The 18,451-nt window shown below is 37.0% G+C and overlaps 1 long non-coding RNA gene across 1 annotated transcript; it reads right to left on the bottom strand.

The window, feature by feature from the left end:
- Positions 1-8,474: 8,474 nt before the first annotated feature.
- LOC145503169 (uncharacterized) lies at positions 8,475-18,190 on the bottom strand. Its single transcript, XR_014051443.1, has 4 exons — positions 17,582-18,190; positions 17,407-17,477; positions 13,598-13,684; positions 8,475-10,064 (listed from the first exon to the last, which is right to left on the bottom strand). It is a non-coding gene; the product is annotated as an uncharacterized LOC145503169 (long non-coding RNA).
- Between the last annotated feature and the right edge of the window lie 261 nt (positions 18,191-18,451).

The following is an 18,451-nucleotide window of genomic DNA, read 5'->3' as shown; positions in this document are numbered from 1 at the left end:
AGGAAAGAGCCTGGCTCATTCATTTATTTTGTTGAACATTTTGATAGGAACAAATTTCAGAGTTCAGCCTGGCAAATTTGTACCATCCATCATTTGACAGCATTCTTTACAATTGCATTTGAAATTTGAGATTTTTTTTTTTCCTTTTTTTTATTATTATTAATTATCTATTTTTTACAGCACGCATACTTACATTATTAATTACAAAAAACTACGTATAAAACTACAACAATACAGCTACTTACGCTAATTACAAGTAATTCCAAGTAATTTAGTTTGCTTGGCCAAATTTTTTCCTGATTTTATTAACTTAAGAAAATCTTTCAAATTGATGTAATCTACATGTATTTGCTTTTTGGGAAAGAAGCTGCTCAATAGGGACTTGTATTTTAAGAAATTTTTCCCTTATTTTATAAGACACTTTGTAGTTTCAATGTTCATCATGCTCTAGGCTTTTGTTTCTTCCTTTTACCTGTTAACAGTAATCTTGTCGGCCAAAAACCCTTGCCATTTATGACTTAATCAGGCGGAGTCATTCTCATTTTTTATACATTTTTACTCTAGATTAGAGTAGCGTGATGGCACTTGAGACTACAATGTTATTCTTTCACCTTTAAACACAGACGGCATCCTAAAACTATACTTTCTCAACAGTAAAACAATTTAAATTCAATTGTCTGATAAAGAAATTACCAAAGATTCAATTATTTCTACCAATCCTTAGGATTTCACAAGTTCAGTAAATGAAATCTTGCTCAAAATTTTTATTTCTTGCATGATCAATTTCAAATGACAAAATTTTGAACTAAGTTTTTTTTTATGATTTTTTTTGCCAACTTTGTTTAAAGGTGAAACAACAAGCTCATTAGCGCAGAAGTAAGCAACTCCTTATTTAGCTAGTTTAAAACATTGGCAGGAAATTTATGTTCATGTGAAAGTAATCTTGTTGGGAATTGACAGAAAAATCCAATCCATGGGTACAGAATGGTACCACCCTTTGGGTTTAATAGCTGTTGCCAAGTCAGGCTTGCATATATATGAGCATCTAGTGTCTTAGCAAGAAACTTAAGAGAAATTTTGTTATAGTTTGGAGCATCCTTTCACTTAGGGAAATCTTCAGGTATTGCTGTTTTCAACTACACCTCAGAATTGCAGAAATATTATTGTCTTGCAACTCTTTGCCAAAAAGTCTTAAGGCAAAGTTAAGTAGGTCTTTGAATTATAATAACTTGAATAGCATTTCAGAACCAGTTAATAACTAAAGATATTCTAAGGCGTAAGGTTTGTTCTGGACTAGGGGTAGGCCTTTTTCTGTTCTTACTGTGCTAATGAGCTTGTTTGTTTTCCAATTTAAGTGGATTTTATGTCTTCCACTGAACTTAGCATATTTTAGATTATTTTCAGGAACTGAGATGGCCCACACATCTACACACGCCACAAATGGTCATATTTACATCTAGCCGATCAATCTCCCTGCAGGGTTGTGGAAACTCATGCTCTGAGGACGGTGTTTCTGACGTTCCTCTGCAATATTCCAACTGAGAAATCCTGGTGAGTTTATCTGTTTCGCTATTTTTGATGGTGGCACTTGGACACTTTGATGATGTGGTCGTTTGCTCTCAAGTGGAGAAGGCATAATGAGGGAAGGTGAGAGTTTGCTTTTCATGTCTTCTTGGCTTTACTTGACTATGTCAGAATACCACACCTTTATTCTAATTGGCTTCAAAGATGTTTGCTTTCAATCAGTGTATCTGGAAATTTTTTGTTGTTGAGGATGTAAAACAGTAGTGCTTTAGTGCAGGTCATGGCTAGTACATTTCTAGGATGTTGGGGTTAGTTTAGAACAGTGAAGGTCATTGATCTGGCTTGACTGGAATTTCACAAGCGACACTAGATTGAGCTAATAGTCATCTGGGATTCCTCTGAAAGAGCTGATACTTGGTTAGGGATTTTCTTTTCGAACTAAAAACAATTTAAGCTTTAATTATTGACTTAGCCAATTATTCAACCTAATTATAGCCAGTTATTCGACCTAATTACATTAAACAGTCGATTGAAATTACCAATTTATCTCTTTTCAGAATAACTTTAGAATGAGCTAATCTTAATTAGTATCACCCAACTAGTGGACTAATGCAAATCCTGCATTTTAATTGGCTACGCTACTAGAGGACTATTAGTAATAGTCCTCGAGTAGCGAAATTGGCACAATCGAGCGTGACGCTTTCTTTTGTTTTATTCCCAAATAAATATTTCTTCAACTTGCATTTGCTAAGTTTATTATTACCTTTTCTGTCCGACTAGTTGGGTGATACTAAAACAATTAGTCTCTTCGCCCTCAAGGGCCATGGGTCAATAGCCCATGAGGCTTTTCCTCATGGGCTATTGACCCGTAGCCCGCAAGGGCTACGGGTCTAATTGTTAAGTAGCCCCTCGTACAGGCGTCACTTGGGTTGTCACACAACGCTTGTTTGCAGGAGTGTTGTGTGACACTCCAAACAAACGGCTGTAAAGGGAGTCTATAGTAATAAGGATTTTGACAAATTTCAATTAAATATTTCTGTTTTCTAAAACAAATTTCTGAGCATAGGCCAATTGTTACACTGATTACCAAAACTTTGAATTACATGTAAACCTCGAAACTTTATATTGTATCCAACTATAAAATGTGATTTTGTGGGCCAATTGTTTATCATGTCTTCCAAAACTCAGTCAAACATCGAAACCTTTTTCTTTAACTAAGGCTGCGTTCCTTTGGGGTGATCTGGATCAGGATCAGTGATCCAAGATCTGTCTGGATCATGGTGCATCAAAGAAACCGATGAATCCATGACCATAGTGGATTCATCGGTTCTTTTGATGCACCATGATCCAGACAGATTTTGGATCACTGATCCTGATCCAGATGACCCCAGAGGAACGCACCCTTAAATATATGTTTTTTTTTCTTAGACCAAAATTTGCTCTTTTTGACTTCAGAACTTTGACAATTTAAAGCATAGGAAACTATATTTTAAACGGAACATATTTTCAGTCGATTTTGATTTCGTCCATATTGAATTCCAAGACTTTAAAATTTCCTCATTCATAACCAGAAAAAAATTGTATAATTTCGATTTATTTTAATCTTGTAGGCCAATCGTCCATCTTGACTTCCAAATCAAAACTAAACCTAGGAAACTTCTTTTTCACTTAATAATAGTACTTGATCAACTTCATTGTCATCCCGAGGACACAGCGGCAGTTAATCGTGGCAAGACGATGTAAACCGAGCGCTAAATTCCGTGTGACGTAACTTTCGTTGCGCCGATTATGCCGCTCGGCTTAGTTCGTCACGCCCCGATTAACTCCCAATGGGTCTTCGAGGATGCTTTGTTGTTTGATGCTATTCAAAACCAAATCGAACAATTACAATAGAATAAAATTAATTTCAAACTTCTACCGTTTTTGCATTTTAAATCGGTTCAGAACCTTGAATATTTAATCAAGATTTATCCACAGAAAATTGCGCGCAAAACATAAACACCAAGATTTCTTTCGCAAAATATTTCGATTCATAAGCACAGAATATTTTTTTATAAATATAAACCTCTACTGATTTCAAATAACTAATATCAAAACAAGCTTTACTCAATTCTAACTGATCGGCTTTTGCATTTTTGTTTACTATAGCAAAATTTCGGAGGTTTAAGCCGCAAAACATATTACTAATCTTTCATTCGCCCAAAATACCGCAAAATTATCTTCCCCTTAATTAAACATAGGCGATAGAAAATTCATAAACTTGTATCAGCTCAGATGGAAGGGTTTCAAGTGACTTGTGTTCTTTTGGTGAAGTTTGTGGGACGACAGTCGGCAGGAGGTTTGGTCGGCAAGTCAGATCAATGATTTTTTGCGATCCATTCTTTTCTTGGCATCCATGGAAATTACTAAACATGACTTGTACTTTAGCGCTTCCGTTTTTCCTGTGCTTCCAACGGAAATTTCTAGATACAATGTTTGGAACACGCATCTTAAATTTTACTATTTTGGCATTAATTTTTTTTGCGCATTACTTACGGCTCTCAAAGTTAATAAAAATTCCAATTCAAATGGTGTGGTATTATGACGTGGTTGAGTGAAACCGAGGAGGCATGGGGAGCAGGCTCTCACTTCCCTCATTATGCCATCTCCACTTGAGAGCAAACGGCCATATCATTAAAGTGGCCAAGTGTCGTCATCAAAGATGGCGGAGCAGATAAACAAACCAGGATTTTAAAGTTGGAATATTAATGAGGAACAGAAGACACACTTCCACTCAGAGCGGAGTGAAAGCAACCCGACAAGCAGGGACAAGATCGGCTAGATTTTTTTTATTTTTATTTTTTTTAACACAATGAAAACGCAAATAAAGAGACAAAGAGACATATTATGTGTGTTGTGGTTTTTACCAGCAATCCATCATATAACTAACCAGGTAAACACTTGTGTCCATGACTAAGTCCTGATATACAATGTAATCTGTCACGCAACTTACCCCGCAATCTTCTCGAAAACGGCCTGACAAGTTACATGAAACATTACGTCGTGTAACACAACGCACAACGGTCGCAATCCATGCAGTACAATTCGCTTTAACAGCAGCGGCAAGTAGAACTAAGTTCTGACCCTCTGCAACTGTTGAAGCGAACTATTTTGCAAGAACTTTGTCCGTCGCACGGTGTGTAACACGACGTAATGTCTCACGCAACGCACTTGTCACGCTGCCCTCGAGAATATCGCGAGACCAGTTGCGTGACAGATAACACTGAATAACAGGACTTAAAACCAAGTTCTGCTTTTTAAAAGAAAACACCACTGAAGACTTTGTCCGCGCTAAAACTCTCAGTATACCTCTAGCGCGTTGTTAGGATCCAAACTGTATTTAGTTGCTCAAGAATATTCCCACTTTTCCCTTCCCATGTTCAAATTTTGCAAACTTTATTGTTACACAAAGCGGTTAGTTTAGCGCGATACAAGACTGCCATCAAGTGCTATGCTGAATTTTGGCTGAATGCATAAATCAAGACAATCAACAAGCGTAGAAAAGCTGAAAAACGTTAACTCGACAAAGATCTGATCAATGTAATGACGGCTGCATTACTGTAAAATTTGAGAGTCTAATTAAAAAAAATTGTCAAACACACCGTTTTGATGTGAAAGCATAGCCAATTTTGAGACCCGCGCACATTTAAAACCACCCAGAATTTGCCTAACTGTGCTTTGAAACTTCGCGAAAATAAACAAACGCTGAAAGAGCGTGCAATGAAATGCTAATTTTACATCACAAAATAAAATATTTATAAAATCTTTTTCGTCGATGACGATTGTCTCTGACGCTTAAACCTTTGACTGAAAAACTTATCCCAAAAAGAAATTCCCAAAGTGAGCAACTAAACACATTTTGTAACTTCTAATTGAGCGCAATGAAACGAGGTATACATTAACACAAAGACGCAATCATGAGATTATGAAAAGTCCGACTCGAGAATAAATGTAATATTTTTTGGTCTTTTCTGTGATATTTAATCTCTATTAATTTAATAGAATTTTACGCTATTTCCAGATAATCTCCAAATATGAATCAAAATTTATCCAAGTTTAGAGACTGCTACACTCTCAAATAATGCGTCTTTGTGTTTGAGATAGTTTCATAACAGACAAAGTTCTTCTCTTCAGTGCTGATAACTTATTGAACAGTGGCCCATATTCATCAAAAGAGGATCGTTTAATTCCGAAATGGGTTATAAAGTTTTTCTTCGATTTTTCATGAGTTCAAAACGATTAATTTAATTAAGAAAAACAAATATTACTAAATAAATGACATTCCTTGAGGACTTATCCCTTCAGCAAAAGTGACAGAGTACATGTATTGAGAATTTCAAAGAAATCAAATCTACATGTAAATGCTTTTATCGTGCAAATGGTAGGCAATAGAACATTTTACAGTTGTCTGTTCTGTGACCTGGCCTTTGAATGGCAGCGAGGTCGGAAGTGTCCTTGCTTTGACACAGACGTCTCTGCTTTTGTCAGGTAAATACACCTGATTTACACAACAAAAGCAGAGGTCTTTATCAAAACAAGGTCACCTCCAGCCTTGGTGACATTCAAAGGCCAGGTCACTGAGCAGACAACTGTAAAATGGTCTATTGACTTTTCATACCATTAGAACTGAAAATAACAGCAACAACTCTAAATGATGCATCCTGCAATAATTCAATTGAAAAATGACTCCTGAGAATTTTGGTAGAAATCTCTTTGAACACTGATGAAAAGGAAATTTGACATATTGGAACTTGAAAACATGTCGTCTCATAAAGATCTACTTGTACTGAGTGCCAATTTCAATTTCAGCATTTGTCAAATAATTCATTTATTATTACTACAGTCTTTCCCATAAAACTGGGAACAACAGAAAAAATTTGTTGAATGTTTATTGTTTTGCGACCAATCAGATGTGAGATGAAACCGCAAAAGGTAACCGCCAAACCACAACAGCTTGAAAGGTTCGGATTAGTCACGACTTGACACGAAACAATGCTCTGGCTTTTTTTCTACCATGACAAAATTTCAATTTTACCGTTTTCAAATCTCTTTCATGTAAGTAAGACACTTGGAATGAGAAATTTTTGTTTCTGAACTTGAAAATATTCCCTCCTACAGAACTACCGAAAAGCACAGAGAGTGAAATCACAGATCATTTTTGCAAATGTAACAGTTTTAAATACTCCACATTGTTCTATAATTGGCATAAATTAACCTTAGCAACTGAGCAGCATTTTTTTTCTGTTGGTTGAAAAAAATTTCTCCATAACACTTGTTTAGATATTTTTTCTGTAAAAGTTTGTGGATTTTGGCAAATTGAAAACCTTTCATGTACAACTCATGCTGAAGGGATAAGAGTAGGGAATAACATAATTTGCACGATAGCTTCATATTTTGTTGATATGAGCCACTGTATAACAACTACAAGTACCACAGACATGCTCAACACAACAGAAGTCAAGTTTAAACCACGGCATGAAAAAACAAAACAAAAACAGTTTCAATCAATTTGCTGACAGTGGATAACAGAGGATGTCACTCTTAGAAACAATAAAGAAAGAGATTTTAAATTCCATTACAAATTTTAAAAAAAATATATTTGACTGTTTTTTTTTTTCAAAGCAATTTTGTGAAGCAAGTCAAAGAATAGGCAAAACAGTTCTCTAGTTCTTCTAGTAAACTCAATTTATTATACATGATGTGACAATACACAGTCACTAAAATGCTTTCATAAGAAGTCAGAAATAAGCCACAAACTCAAATAAATTTATCGATAATTTGGGTGAGAATTCATAAATTAGTAAGTGCCTCAAAATTATCAATTAGTGAAAATTATATTTGACTGTCTTATCATTCACTTTTTTAAATTATACAATGGTCTCAGCTTCATTCACACCCCACAAAATGAACTCTGTTGTTTTAAAACAGTAAAATGAAATTATGGTAAACTTTGGAACCATATTTTTTGAAAGAGAATTGAAAAAATAAAAAAACAGTTTCTATTCTAAAGGATTGGTCAGGAGAGAGATTGTCTAGAACATATAACATATGATTGGGCATCTACTTTCAAAAGCAATTTTTGACAATTAAAATTACTGTATTTCCTCAACTTGGCCCCTTCCCTATGTTGAGTCCTACTAACCTATCCAAAAATATTTCTTTCATCAACAAAAATTGCAGTTTCGATCTCAGTGGAAGGTGATTTTGTTCACAGGGAACATAAATTAAAATAATTAATATGGTCCAGATCAAAAGCATTACATTCATAGCTACCAATTTAAGGTTTTTCATTTGTGCAACTTCAAGTCCTTAAATCTGATTTAATGGAGATAACACTGACAACAAATTGCAGTAACTCTTCATCTAAAAAAATTGTGTTTTTGATTACAACTGCTCATAATATTTTGAATGATGGCACTAAGAAGAATTTTTCATTTTTTAATTAATAAGTTCCCTACGGATAACAAGCTAAATGTCCCAATCAATTTTTTCCCTACAAATTTCAATTTTGATCTGAATGTTCAAAAGCGATACTCAGCTAAATGCAAAACCCATTTACGTGTTGACCTATTAATAAGACCTGGCCCCCTAGCCTGCCCCCCCCCCCCCTAAAAGGATGCCCATTAAAAGAGTTCCCCCTCTGAAGTTAAAGGAAATACAGTAATAATAATGAAACCAAAAACAGATGGGTTATCCACTGTCAAAATGTGTGCAAAACCAATTTGGTTGATGGGCCAATTGTATGACTGTAAGCAAGCATGTCTGTGGTATTGCAAAGTCTAAAGCAGAACTTGGTTTACATCATACAATGCAATGATCAAATCACATTACTTCCTTAACCTGGCCAAACCCGAGAAAATTTACTGTTCACCCATTAACTCTCTCATGTTACAAGCCACCCAAAGGGGGAGGGAGTAAGAAAAAAGACCCGTCTACTTGCCCAGTGTAAAGAAAAATAATTTCCCTGACTTTTTCCCAACAATGACTAGAGAATATTTTTCACTGAGCCAAGACGTACTACTTAGACAAGTGCAATCACTGGTCAAGGATTGCCCTGAACAGCACTGTTGGTGAGAACTAATTTTAGTTTTTATTTTGAAAAATATCAGAGAGAACAGAAGTCATCTTTAGAGTCAACTCAACTTTTTTTTTTAAACAGTCAACAGTTGTTTCTTAGTCTATGGTTTTCCATCTCTGGTCAGTAGCACTGACAGTGAATCACAAAGTGATGTTGTAAGCTCTTTCAAAGACTCACATATAGTTTGTAATCAGTGATCACTCAGTCAAGGTCTCAGGTTAGTGGTCAGCTTTCAGCTTTTGAGTCCGTCAACAAAAGTAGCTTGTACCTATATTCGTGTCAGTTTTGTGATTTGTATCATGTTAAATTTCAATATTTACAGATGAAGCCACATCAGCCTTGGCTGGTTTTCATGCAGGTCCTCTATCCTGGTCAAATTGCAATTTGGAGATGTGGCTTTTGCAGAGGGAAGAAAACCAGAGAACCCAGGGAAAAACCCTCGGAGCAAGACTAGAACCAACAACAAACTCGTGACAACCCACATATGGCACCGCCCTGGCGTTGAACCCGGGCCCCATTTTATGAGAGGTCAGTGTTCTCACCACTGTGCCATCCCAGCTCCCCATGTTCTTAATGGTGATCAGTAATATCCTCATTAGTATCACACTTGTTTGCATTGTGTTCATCTTCTGTTGAGATTCCTGCCAATCTCTCTTTCCTGACAGATAATCCACTTGATTTTGTGCTGTGTAATAATGGGTTTGCCCCTGGGTTAACCATTGCCATAATTTATAGAAAGGTTTGTGGGCCATGGAGATATTATAGGGCTGTCAGATCTGTACAATGAAAAAAGTGCTCTTGTTGCACAGCAGGGTAGAGTACCATAAAATTCCAAAAGGAAGCCCCCCCCCCCCCCCCCCCTCAACTGAAAATAAGCCCCTCCCAAAGTCTTAAATGCGAAAAATTGTTTTGGACAATAATAAGCCCTCCTATCTGAATGTACACCCAAGATTGTACAAAATGTAGGGTGGTTTTCTATAAACCATCATTTGCATCCAATATTGCAAGGCTTACTAAATGGTTAAGAAGGAGGATCTTTTCCATTTTCCTCCAACTTAGATAAATGACATTCCCTCACTTTTTCCTGACCTGTGGCAACCTCTAATGACAGTGAATTTAAATTTTAAATATTATTTTCCTTGTCCTAGAATTTGGTGATTTTTATATCAATATCTGAAGGATTAATTATCAGGAGAAATCCCAGGGGTAATCCCAGAAATAATCCCAGAGACAATACCAGGGGTAATTCCAAGGGTAAATTCCACCTCAGGAGGATGACCAGGGATCTGAGCCAGGTTAATTTTTGATTTGATCATTGCATAAGAACACAAGTGTTTACGTGGTCCTGGATTGCAATAAAATTATCATTCTAGAATATGGTAAATAATAATCCTCTTCCTGTCTTGTACTGATTTGTCTCCACCTGTTGAAAAGAATATAGAAAGATTTAGACAAAGAGAACAATCAGTCTCATTTGACAGCATAAGTTGCCACTCTTCAAAAGTTTCTTTCAAAAGTTCAATTTCTGTCTGACATTTGTTAATGCAGCCAAAATATTCTGAAGCTTAAATGCAAGTTGTTGTCCCATGTTGTTGAATTAGTGATTATTAAAAATTTCGGAAAAGAAATAATCATTGTGGTACATATTAAGTGTTTCCAAACTGTACTACCAGGGGATACACTATTTTTGTGGGATTATGCAATTATTGCATAATCCCATAAAGTTGTCGATTGCTTTGAAGGTTTCTGGAATCGACGAAACCTGAGCATCTCTCCCCCGACGAGAGTTAATAGTTAATGGAGATAGTGAAAACTCGCCCGATGAGAGTTAATAGTTAATGGAGATAGTGAAAATGCACCTGATGAGAGTTGATAGTTAATGGAGAGAGTGAAAACTTGCCCGATGAGAGATAATAGATAATGAGAATGGCGAAAACTCAAAACATAATTGGATCATTGCATTTACAAAGTAGCACACAGCATGATATTTGAAATGTAAACTGCCTTTGCTTCTAGTTTTTTCCAGTCTTCAATGCTTAGTTTTCTATCAAACTAAGCTGGGACTCCAACTCACAGTAGCTAGAGAAAATCATCAACCTCTGGCCCTTAGTGACAGCCCTGAGGGAGGTTAGCAATGATGTTTACAACAAATAGCAAAGGGTGAAAATTAAACTATTGCAGTCTGTCTTCAGCAGTTCATACGCTACAGAGAGAATACTAAATTGAATGTATATTTTGATGCGAACAGGAGATTTTTCTATTTTTTGCAGGATTGCTTTACTGATTGGAGGAAAAGAAAACAACATTGGAAGCAATTTTTCTTGTTTCCTTTTTGCCATCCACTGTAAACTAGGTAATTTTTAAATCTCTATTATTTCAGTCTTTCATAAAAAGTCAGCCATTTCTCAGTGTGTGACTTAAAATTGAACCATTTGTTTGCTTTAAATTAGTTACCTCTGGTGTATCTTCTGTTTGTACAGACTTTGGGAAAGTCGCTATGCAGACTTAACCGAGCCACAAGGAGTGAACCCAGTTTATCGGCAAATAAGGTGTTGTTTCATTTGTGATGTAGATTTCTGGTGCCTAGTTTAAAGAACACTGCTTTAATATTTCTAGAGATATTCTTGATTGAGTGTTGTACTGCTTTAGTGGAACCACCTATGATGTCATCACTTTCCTTATTTGCATAATACAAAAACGTAAATATCTCTAAAACGAAGAAAGATATTCCAAAAAGGGAAACGCCATTCTTCTTTACTTTGAAAAGCCTTTCAAATAAGCAGCAATTATTTTTTACTTCATAGCCACTTTAACCGTTTTTAACATGAAATCAACATTTTTGACATTGTGCGCTGCTTGAAATCTACATTTTGCTGAATTTTAACCCTTTCAAGGCGGGCCATTTTTTCATCCACATGGGGGACAAATTTGGGTATTTTTACAAAGTTTGAAATACAAAAATATATTTAATCTTCTACACAGTTTTCAGCTACAGAAATTAAATGTACAATAAAAACTCATCTGAGCTTTCAGACTCGTCCAAATAATCTTCATCATTTTCACCACTTTGTTCAAACTCATTGCCAGAAATATCTTCTTGGTTGCCAGATTCACTCCACAGTCTATTTAGAATTGCGATCACAGTATACCTAGACATTGCTTGCCAATTTCAAACGCAAAAAGGACGAGACCATCGCACAATTTGCTGGGTATAACCACACACGGAAAATCCAAGATGGCAGATAACATGTGCTTGACAAGAAAATTATATTTTGTTGAGTTTTTCATCATGTACCTGTCTCTAACTGTACTAGTCTTTACCAGACCCTCATAAGTTCAGTTGTTTGTGGTATCATTGTTTTTACAAGGTGAGGAAATATTCATACAAGTACTCTGATTTAGGACATACTGAGTACGTCCTTATAGCATATAAGTAATCTGATACAGGACGTACTCAGTACATCCTTGTAGCAGGAAGGGGTTAAGTCAACATCCTTGCAGTAACACGTTAATGTGAAATCAACAGTTTAAATGTTCTTGACCTGAAATCAACATTTTTGATCATACGCGTTGCGTGAAATCAACATTTTGCTATATTTTAAGTGAAATCAACATCTTTGCGATCGCACGCTGACCTGACTCACAACAAATACAAATTTATTGCATATGTAATATCTCAAAAATGAAGCAGACTTCAGCAAAAAAACAAAAACAAAACAAAACAAAAACAGGACATTGTTTAACACACCTAAACAAAACTGCATGATTGTGACATTTGGAGTGTTTTTAACAGAGTTCGCTTTTGACCAAAAATAGCTAATGCCCTTTTTCCACCAAGCCTTTCAATTGCTACAAACTGTGTACCCTCATGCAAGCTACCAGGATAATGCCCTGTAACAGTGTATTGAGATTTATATCGCAAGACAGTGTCTCAAAGTTCGACCAACAGGTAGAGCTGTACTATGAACTAAATAGATGCAATGTGGCAAGCTTGTTAGCCATGAATGGGGCTAACAAATATATGGGACAGTCTAGGAGTAGCTAAGAAATTTTACTAGATTACACAGCTGGATAGAAGCTTAAATACAGACATGAATAGTGTTTGTGCTAATTGCTAGAATAAGGGAACGTTCACTCATGATTGAGCATTCAGTATTGTATTACTGTTTATCGTAATTGATGTGTGACAAATGAACTTCCCATGTTCTTAATGGTGTTCAGTGATATCCTCATTAGTATCACACTTGTTTGCACTGTGTTCATCTCCTGTTGAGATACCTGCCAATCTCTCTTTCCTGACAGTTAAGCCATTTGATTTTGTGCTGTGTAATAATGGATTTACCCCTAGGCTAAACAGTGTCATAATTTATTGAAAGGTTTGTGGGCCACGTAGATATTATAGGGCTGTCAGATCTGTACCATGAAAAAAGTGCTCTTGTTGCACAGCAGGGTAGAGTACCATAAAATTCCAAAAGGAAGCCCCACCCCCCAACTGAAAATAAGCCCCTCCCAAAGTCTTATATGCAAAAAATTGTTTTGGACAATAATAAGCCCTCCTATCTGAATGTACACCCAAGATTGTACAAAATGTAGGGTGGTTTTCTATAAACCATTATTTGCACCCAATATTGTGAGGCTTTAATGGTTAAGAAGGAGGAACTTTTCCATTTTCCTCCAACTTAGATAAATAACATTCCCTCACTTTTTCCTGACCTGTGGCAACTTCTAATGACGGCGAATTTAAATTTTCCTTGTCCTAGAATTTGGTGATTTTAATATCAATATCTGGGGGATTAACTATCAGGGGCAATGAAAGGGGTAATCCCAGTAATAATCCCAGGGGTAATCCCAGAGACAATCCCAGGGGTAATAATTCCACCTCAGGAGGATGACCAGGGATCTGAGCCAGGTTGAGTTTTGATTTAATCATTGCATAAGGACACATTAAGTGTTTACCTGCTCCTGGACTGCAATAAAATCATCATCCTAGAATATGGTAAATAATGGTAATCCTCTTCCTGTCTTGTCCTAATTTGCCTCCACCTGTTGAAAAGAAGTTATAAAGTGATTTAAACAAAGAGAAAAATCAGTCTCATTTGACAGCATAATTTGCTACTCTTCAAAAGTTTATTTCAAAAGTTCAATTTCTGACATTTGTTGATGCAGCCAAAATCTTCTGAAGCTTAAATACAAGCTTGTTGTCACAAGTTGAATATTTGAATGTATATTTTGATGTGAACAGGAAATTTTTCTATTTTTTTTGCACAATTGTTTTACTGATTAGAGGAAAAGAAAAGTTGAAGGCAATTTTTCTTGTTTCCTTTTTGCCATCAACTGTAAACTAGGTAATTTTTAAAATCTCTATTATTTCAGTCTTTCTTAAAAAGTCAGCCATTCCTCAGTGTGTGACTTAAAATTGAACCACTTGTTCCCTTTCAATCAGTTATCTCTAGTATATCTTCCATTTGTACAGACTGGGTAATTCGCTATGCAGACTTGACCGAACCACAAGGAGTGACCCCAGAACCTTGATTGGCAAATAACAAAGCTAAATTGAGGGGCTCAGTGGAAAAGGGTGTTAGGTATTTCAAATGTCCCAGGGAGGGAGGTGTTGGGCTCTACTATGGATAGGGTCAAATGCCCGAGGGAGGGAAGTGTTGGGTGCTACTATGGATATAGGGCCAAATGCCCAAGGGAGGGAGGTGTTGGATGGATAGGGTCAAATGCCCGAGGAAGGGAGGTGTTGGGTACTACTATGAATAGGGTCAAATGCCCGAGGGAGGGAGATGTTGGGTATTACTATGGATAGGGTCAAATGCCTGAGGGAGGGAGGTGTTGGGTACTACTATGGATAGGGTCAAATGCCCGAGGGAGGGAGATGTTGGGTATTACTATGGATAGGGTCAAATGCCTGAGGGAGGGAGGCGTTGGGTACTACTATGAATAGGGTCAAATGCCCGAGGGAGGGAGATGTTGGGTATTACTATGGATAGGGTCAAATGCCTGAGGGAGGGAGGTGTTGGGTACTACTATGGATAGGGTCAAATGCCTGAGGGAGGGAGGTGTTGGGTACTACTATGGATAGGGTCAAATGCCCAAGGGAGGGAGATGTTGGGTACTACTATGGATAGGGCCAAATGCCTGAGGGAGGGAGGTATTGGGTACTACTATGGATAGGGTCAAATGCCCAAGGAAGGGAGGTGTTGAGTACTACTATGGATAGGGTCAAATGCCTAAGGGAGGGAGATGTTGGGTACTACTAGGGGATGAGGTAAAATGCAATTTGCAACTTGTAACGGAAATAAATAAAACTATAAAGGCCATGCGCACAGTGTTGGTTACCAGTCGCTAATCATTGATAAATGTACGACCTTTACTTAAATATCTTTTGTTGTGGACTGAATGTGAACGGAAACAATCGTAGTCATAGATTCTCTGTTATATCAGCTTGCGGTGTTGTTTGAATCTCCTCTCTTTTGCTGGGTTAGCGAGTAACAAGGAGAAAAATTTATATGACCCACTGAAATTCACGTAGGCGGCGTTACATTTTCAATCCCAAACGGTGCAGAGTTTGCAGCATTTACAGCATTTGCAGCATTTTCAACGTGTCTAACGTTTGTTTGGTTTCCCGGTGTTAAATCATGTCAAACCTTCCTTTTCTATCGTTTCTATCGTTCGTTTTCCCTCTATCATTCATTTAGTTTCAAACGTTTAATTGCTCACCTCAAGTTTATTTATTCAAAGACCTACATGATCGGTTGACATAACAAGGGATTTACAGGGAACCTTCATGCGAAAAACTGGCTTGGTAAACAAAATGATCATCTGTTTGTTGCAACCAATTTTGTACGAACATTCTCAAGTGTTTTGAAATATTGAAAAAACTTCTAACAGGTTGTTTCGTGCAGACAAGAAAATGCATGTCAAAATTGAAAGATCTTATATTCCACTGAAGTTAAGATCAATTGCTTAATTACCTACAATAATGTCACAAAAATTAAGATATATCAACTGTTAAAGTTGTTAAACTAAAAAAAATGGATAAATCAGTTGAAAACCTCTCTGCTTCATTCAGCCTAGAATTTTACTAGTCGTGGGAACCAATGATTCTCATTGGCCAGCCTGTAATTGTATTTTATCAAAAGTCAACAAAAAGAGTCAACACAGTTGTTTCATCTGGGTTCCATGTAGGTTTTTTACGAAGGCACAGGAAGTTTCATTTGTAGTTTGAAACAAGTTGTCATGTTAAACATGCCTTAATGTAACAGAAATTGACATGACATGAGTAATTTAATGTTGCCACTGAAAGCCATGAAACTTTCAGCTGATCCCAAAGTTCACTGAGTTCAAACCTCTCATGGCACTGGCTCATTGTGCAATAAATTTAGGAAGGGCAGCCTGATTCTGGTCCAGTTTAGGAACAAAAATGATACTCCAACAATCTTCCAAGTATTGTTTACAAGCATTGTAAATTTACTTCAAACATTTTGCATGTTTTTAAAATGCATTGGGAATTAAAGTAGGCTTGCTAATGTTTTCAGTGAAAAAACTCTAAACCCATCCTTGAACAATGTTGCTGAACATTTTAAATGATCTGCGCATTGGAAGATTCTTAAAATATGTAAAATGTGCATTTGTTGTGCCTAAACTGTGCGTAAAATTAATGCACCAAACTGAAAGTCGTGCCTAAACTGTGCCTGACCTGTGCCTGAACTGTGTATCAACTGAGGCTGAAGTTGAGATTCATGTGGCAAGTCACCAAGTAAGTATGCAAATTCTGGGGACATGCTTCATGTGTGAATGTCATAAGTAGACCAGTCGCATGAACGTTTCCCTGCATTCCAAGAACAACAATGCAAAGATAGTTCAAAACCCAGGTTCTAAACGATACTTAAAATAGAAATCAAACAAACGATAGGAACGATAAGAATGTACAATGAAAACGAAACACACAATAGAAACAGTGCAAACAACAGAAACTATCCAAACGATGGAAACAAAACAAACCAAATGAACGATGCAAACGTTTTCACAAGCTGGACAAAATGCTTATGTTTAATGTTGAATTTCGAACCAAAACTCTGGTTCAAAAATATGAATGTAACGCAACAAAATCAGTTTTCTGTGAAAAATACGTATTCGACTTGATTCTGCAACTCATGTGCACCTCGATTTTCAAGACTTTTGTCCCAAAATTTTAACAGCAATGGAAAGGATGTCAAAAATTTCAAACACGTTCACTCCTGTTTTTATCGTCAATTTCCTGTACGGTGTTTTCATTTTGTTTTCAACTGAAAGTAAGTAGATATTCAGGATTTTCTCATTAGGAGATAAATGCACATTATAATTTACTTTCATTTGATGTCGTCAGATAGTTATAGCTGTCCTTAAATTTTATACTCCACCATGTTTTTTAGTGTTACAAAATGTGTAACAGCTCTATGCACCCTAAACTGCAGTAATAATCTACCTACAATGAATCAAGTCAACGTCCTTCAAGAAAAATATTCTAACTTATATGACTTATCCCCTACCCGCTACGTTCCCATTTCCACCGCCCCCTGCCCCCCCCTCCCACCCCCCCTTTCCAGCCCCTCTCCCCGTGATCCATCTCAACAACAACCTCAATTTTGAGACTTTTCGTACAAGACAAAGAATCACTAAACAAGGGTACGGGACGCATATTACCACACCCAACTCCCTAAATAAATCAAATTTAACTTTAACCTTAATTTCTACTTATACTGAATACCCTAAAATCTTACCTCGCATTTCACACGCTAACACGGGTGTCCGGCTCTCTGGTTGCTCGTGAAGAACCCAGTCCCAGCTTCACCTTTATACCAAATATTGCATTAATATAAAATCATCCTTACGAACGAAGAATGACAGCAAAACAAGAAGGCCGGCCAAAATAGGACAAATTAATCTAGAAAATACCTCGTCTAATCTTCAAAGTGGGCGGTTCGACAACATGGCGGAACTGTTCTTGCAAAGAATGATGGGCAGTTTCTTGCGACTCGCGCGTTGCCCACGCGAGTTATGGCATGACAAGAGTGAAGAAATAACAAAACTGATGCAATCTAGCGAATTTTTTCAAGCTCAAACTTACTCTTCTCTTCTCGAGAGAGAGTGCAGAATAATTCCTGGTTTATTATGAAAAGACTTTTTTCAAAGACAATACCATGAAATCCCCATAATAATCCCCACCGCCCGCCCCGGTCAGAAATGTAGCTGCACCTTCAATTTACGGAGTGGACACTCTTGGGCGGAGATTGCATGTTGGCCGGAGTGACCTAACTGATAGCTGAAAATTCATCAAACGCATTTTTTAATTAAAAATTATCAGCAAAATTTACTGATAAATGAGAAATGGGCCATACGGAGCTTTTGGGTCATCTAACTTGGTACATTGCCTCTTGAAAACCTGGCCAACACCCAATTTTGTATCGTATGGAAAAGCCGGTAAGGGGCAATATGTTACATACAAAGAAAACTACTGTGAATTCCCGTGAATCTTCCAAGGGTCAAAGGAGCCTATTTCCGTTCAAGTTCTTTTTAGAGGAGGGGTATAGAAGAAGAGGCGGAATTAAGGAGGCTATTAGCAACGCTATACCGTAAAATACGTTCGTGGGGTTATATTTCGGCCTAGAAGACTCGAAACCGAGCGTTCAATTATTTTTCCTCTGTCCATTTCACTGAAAACCAAGGCTATCACAAGTTAGTTTAGAGTCCCCGGCATTGGAAAGTATCTCCCAAGTTCCTGGAAATCGATCCAAATTTGTTCAAAATCACGCTGCGCGTAAGGCG

This window comes from Orbicella franksi, chromosome 11 (assembly GCF_964199315.1).
Source record: "Orbicella franksi chromosome 11, jaOrbFran1.1, whole genome shotgun sequence".
Classification (NCBI taxonomy): Eukaryota; Metazoa; Cnidaria; class Anthozoa; order Scleractinia; family Merulinidae; genus Orbicella; species Orbicella franksi.
The sequence above is the reverse complement of the archived record's forward strand: the minus strand, read 5'-3'. Positions and strand labels throughout refer to the sequence as shown.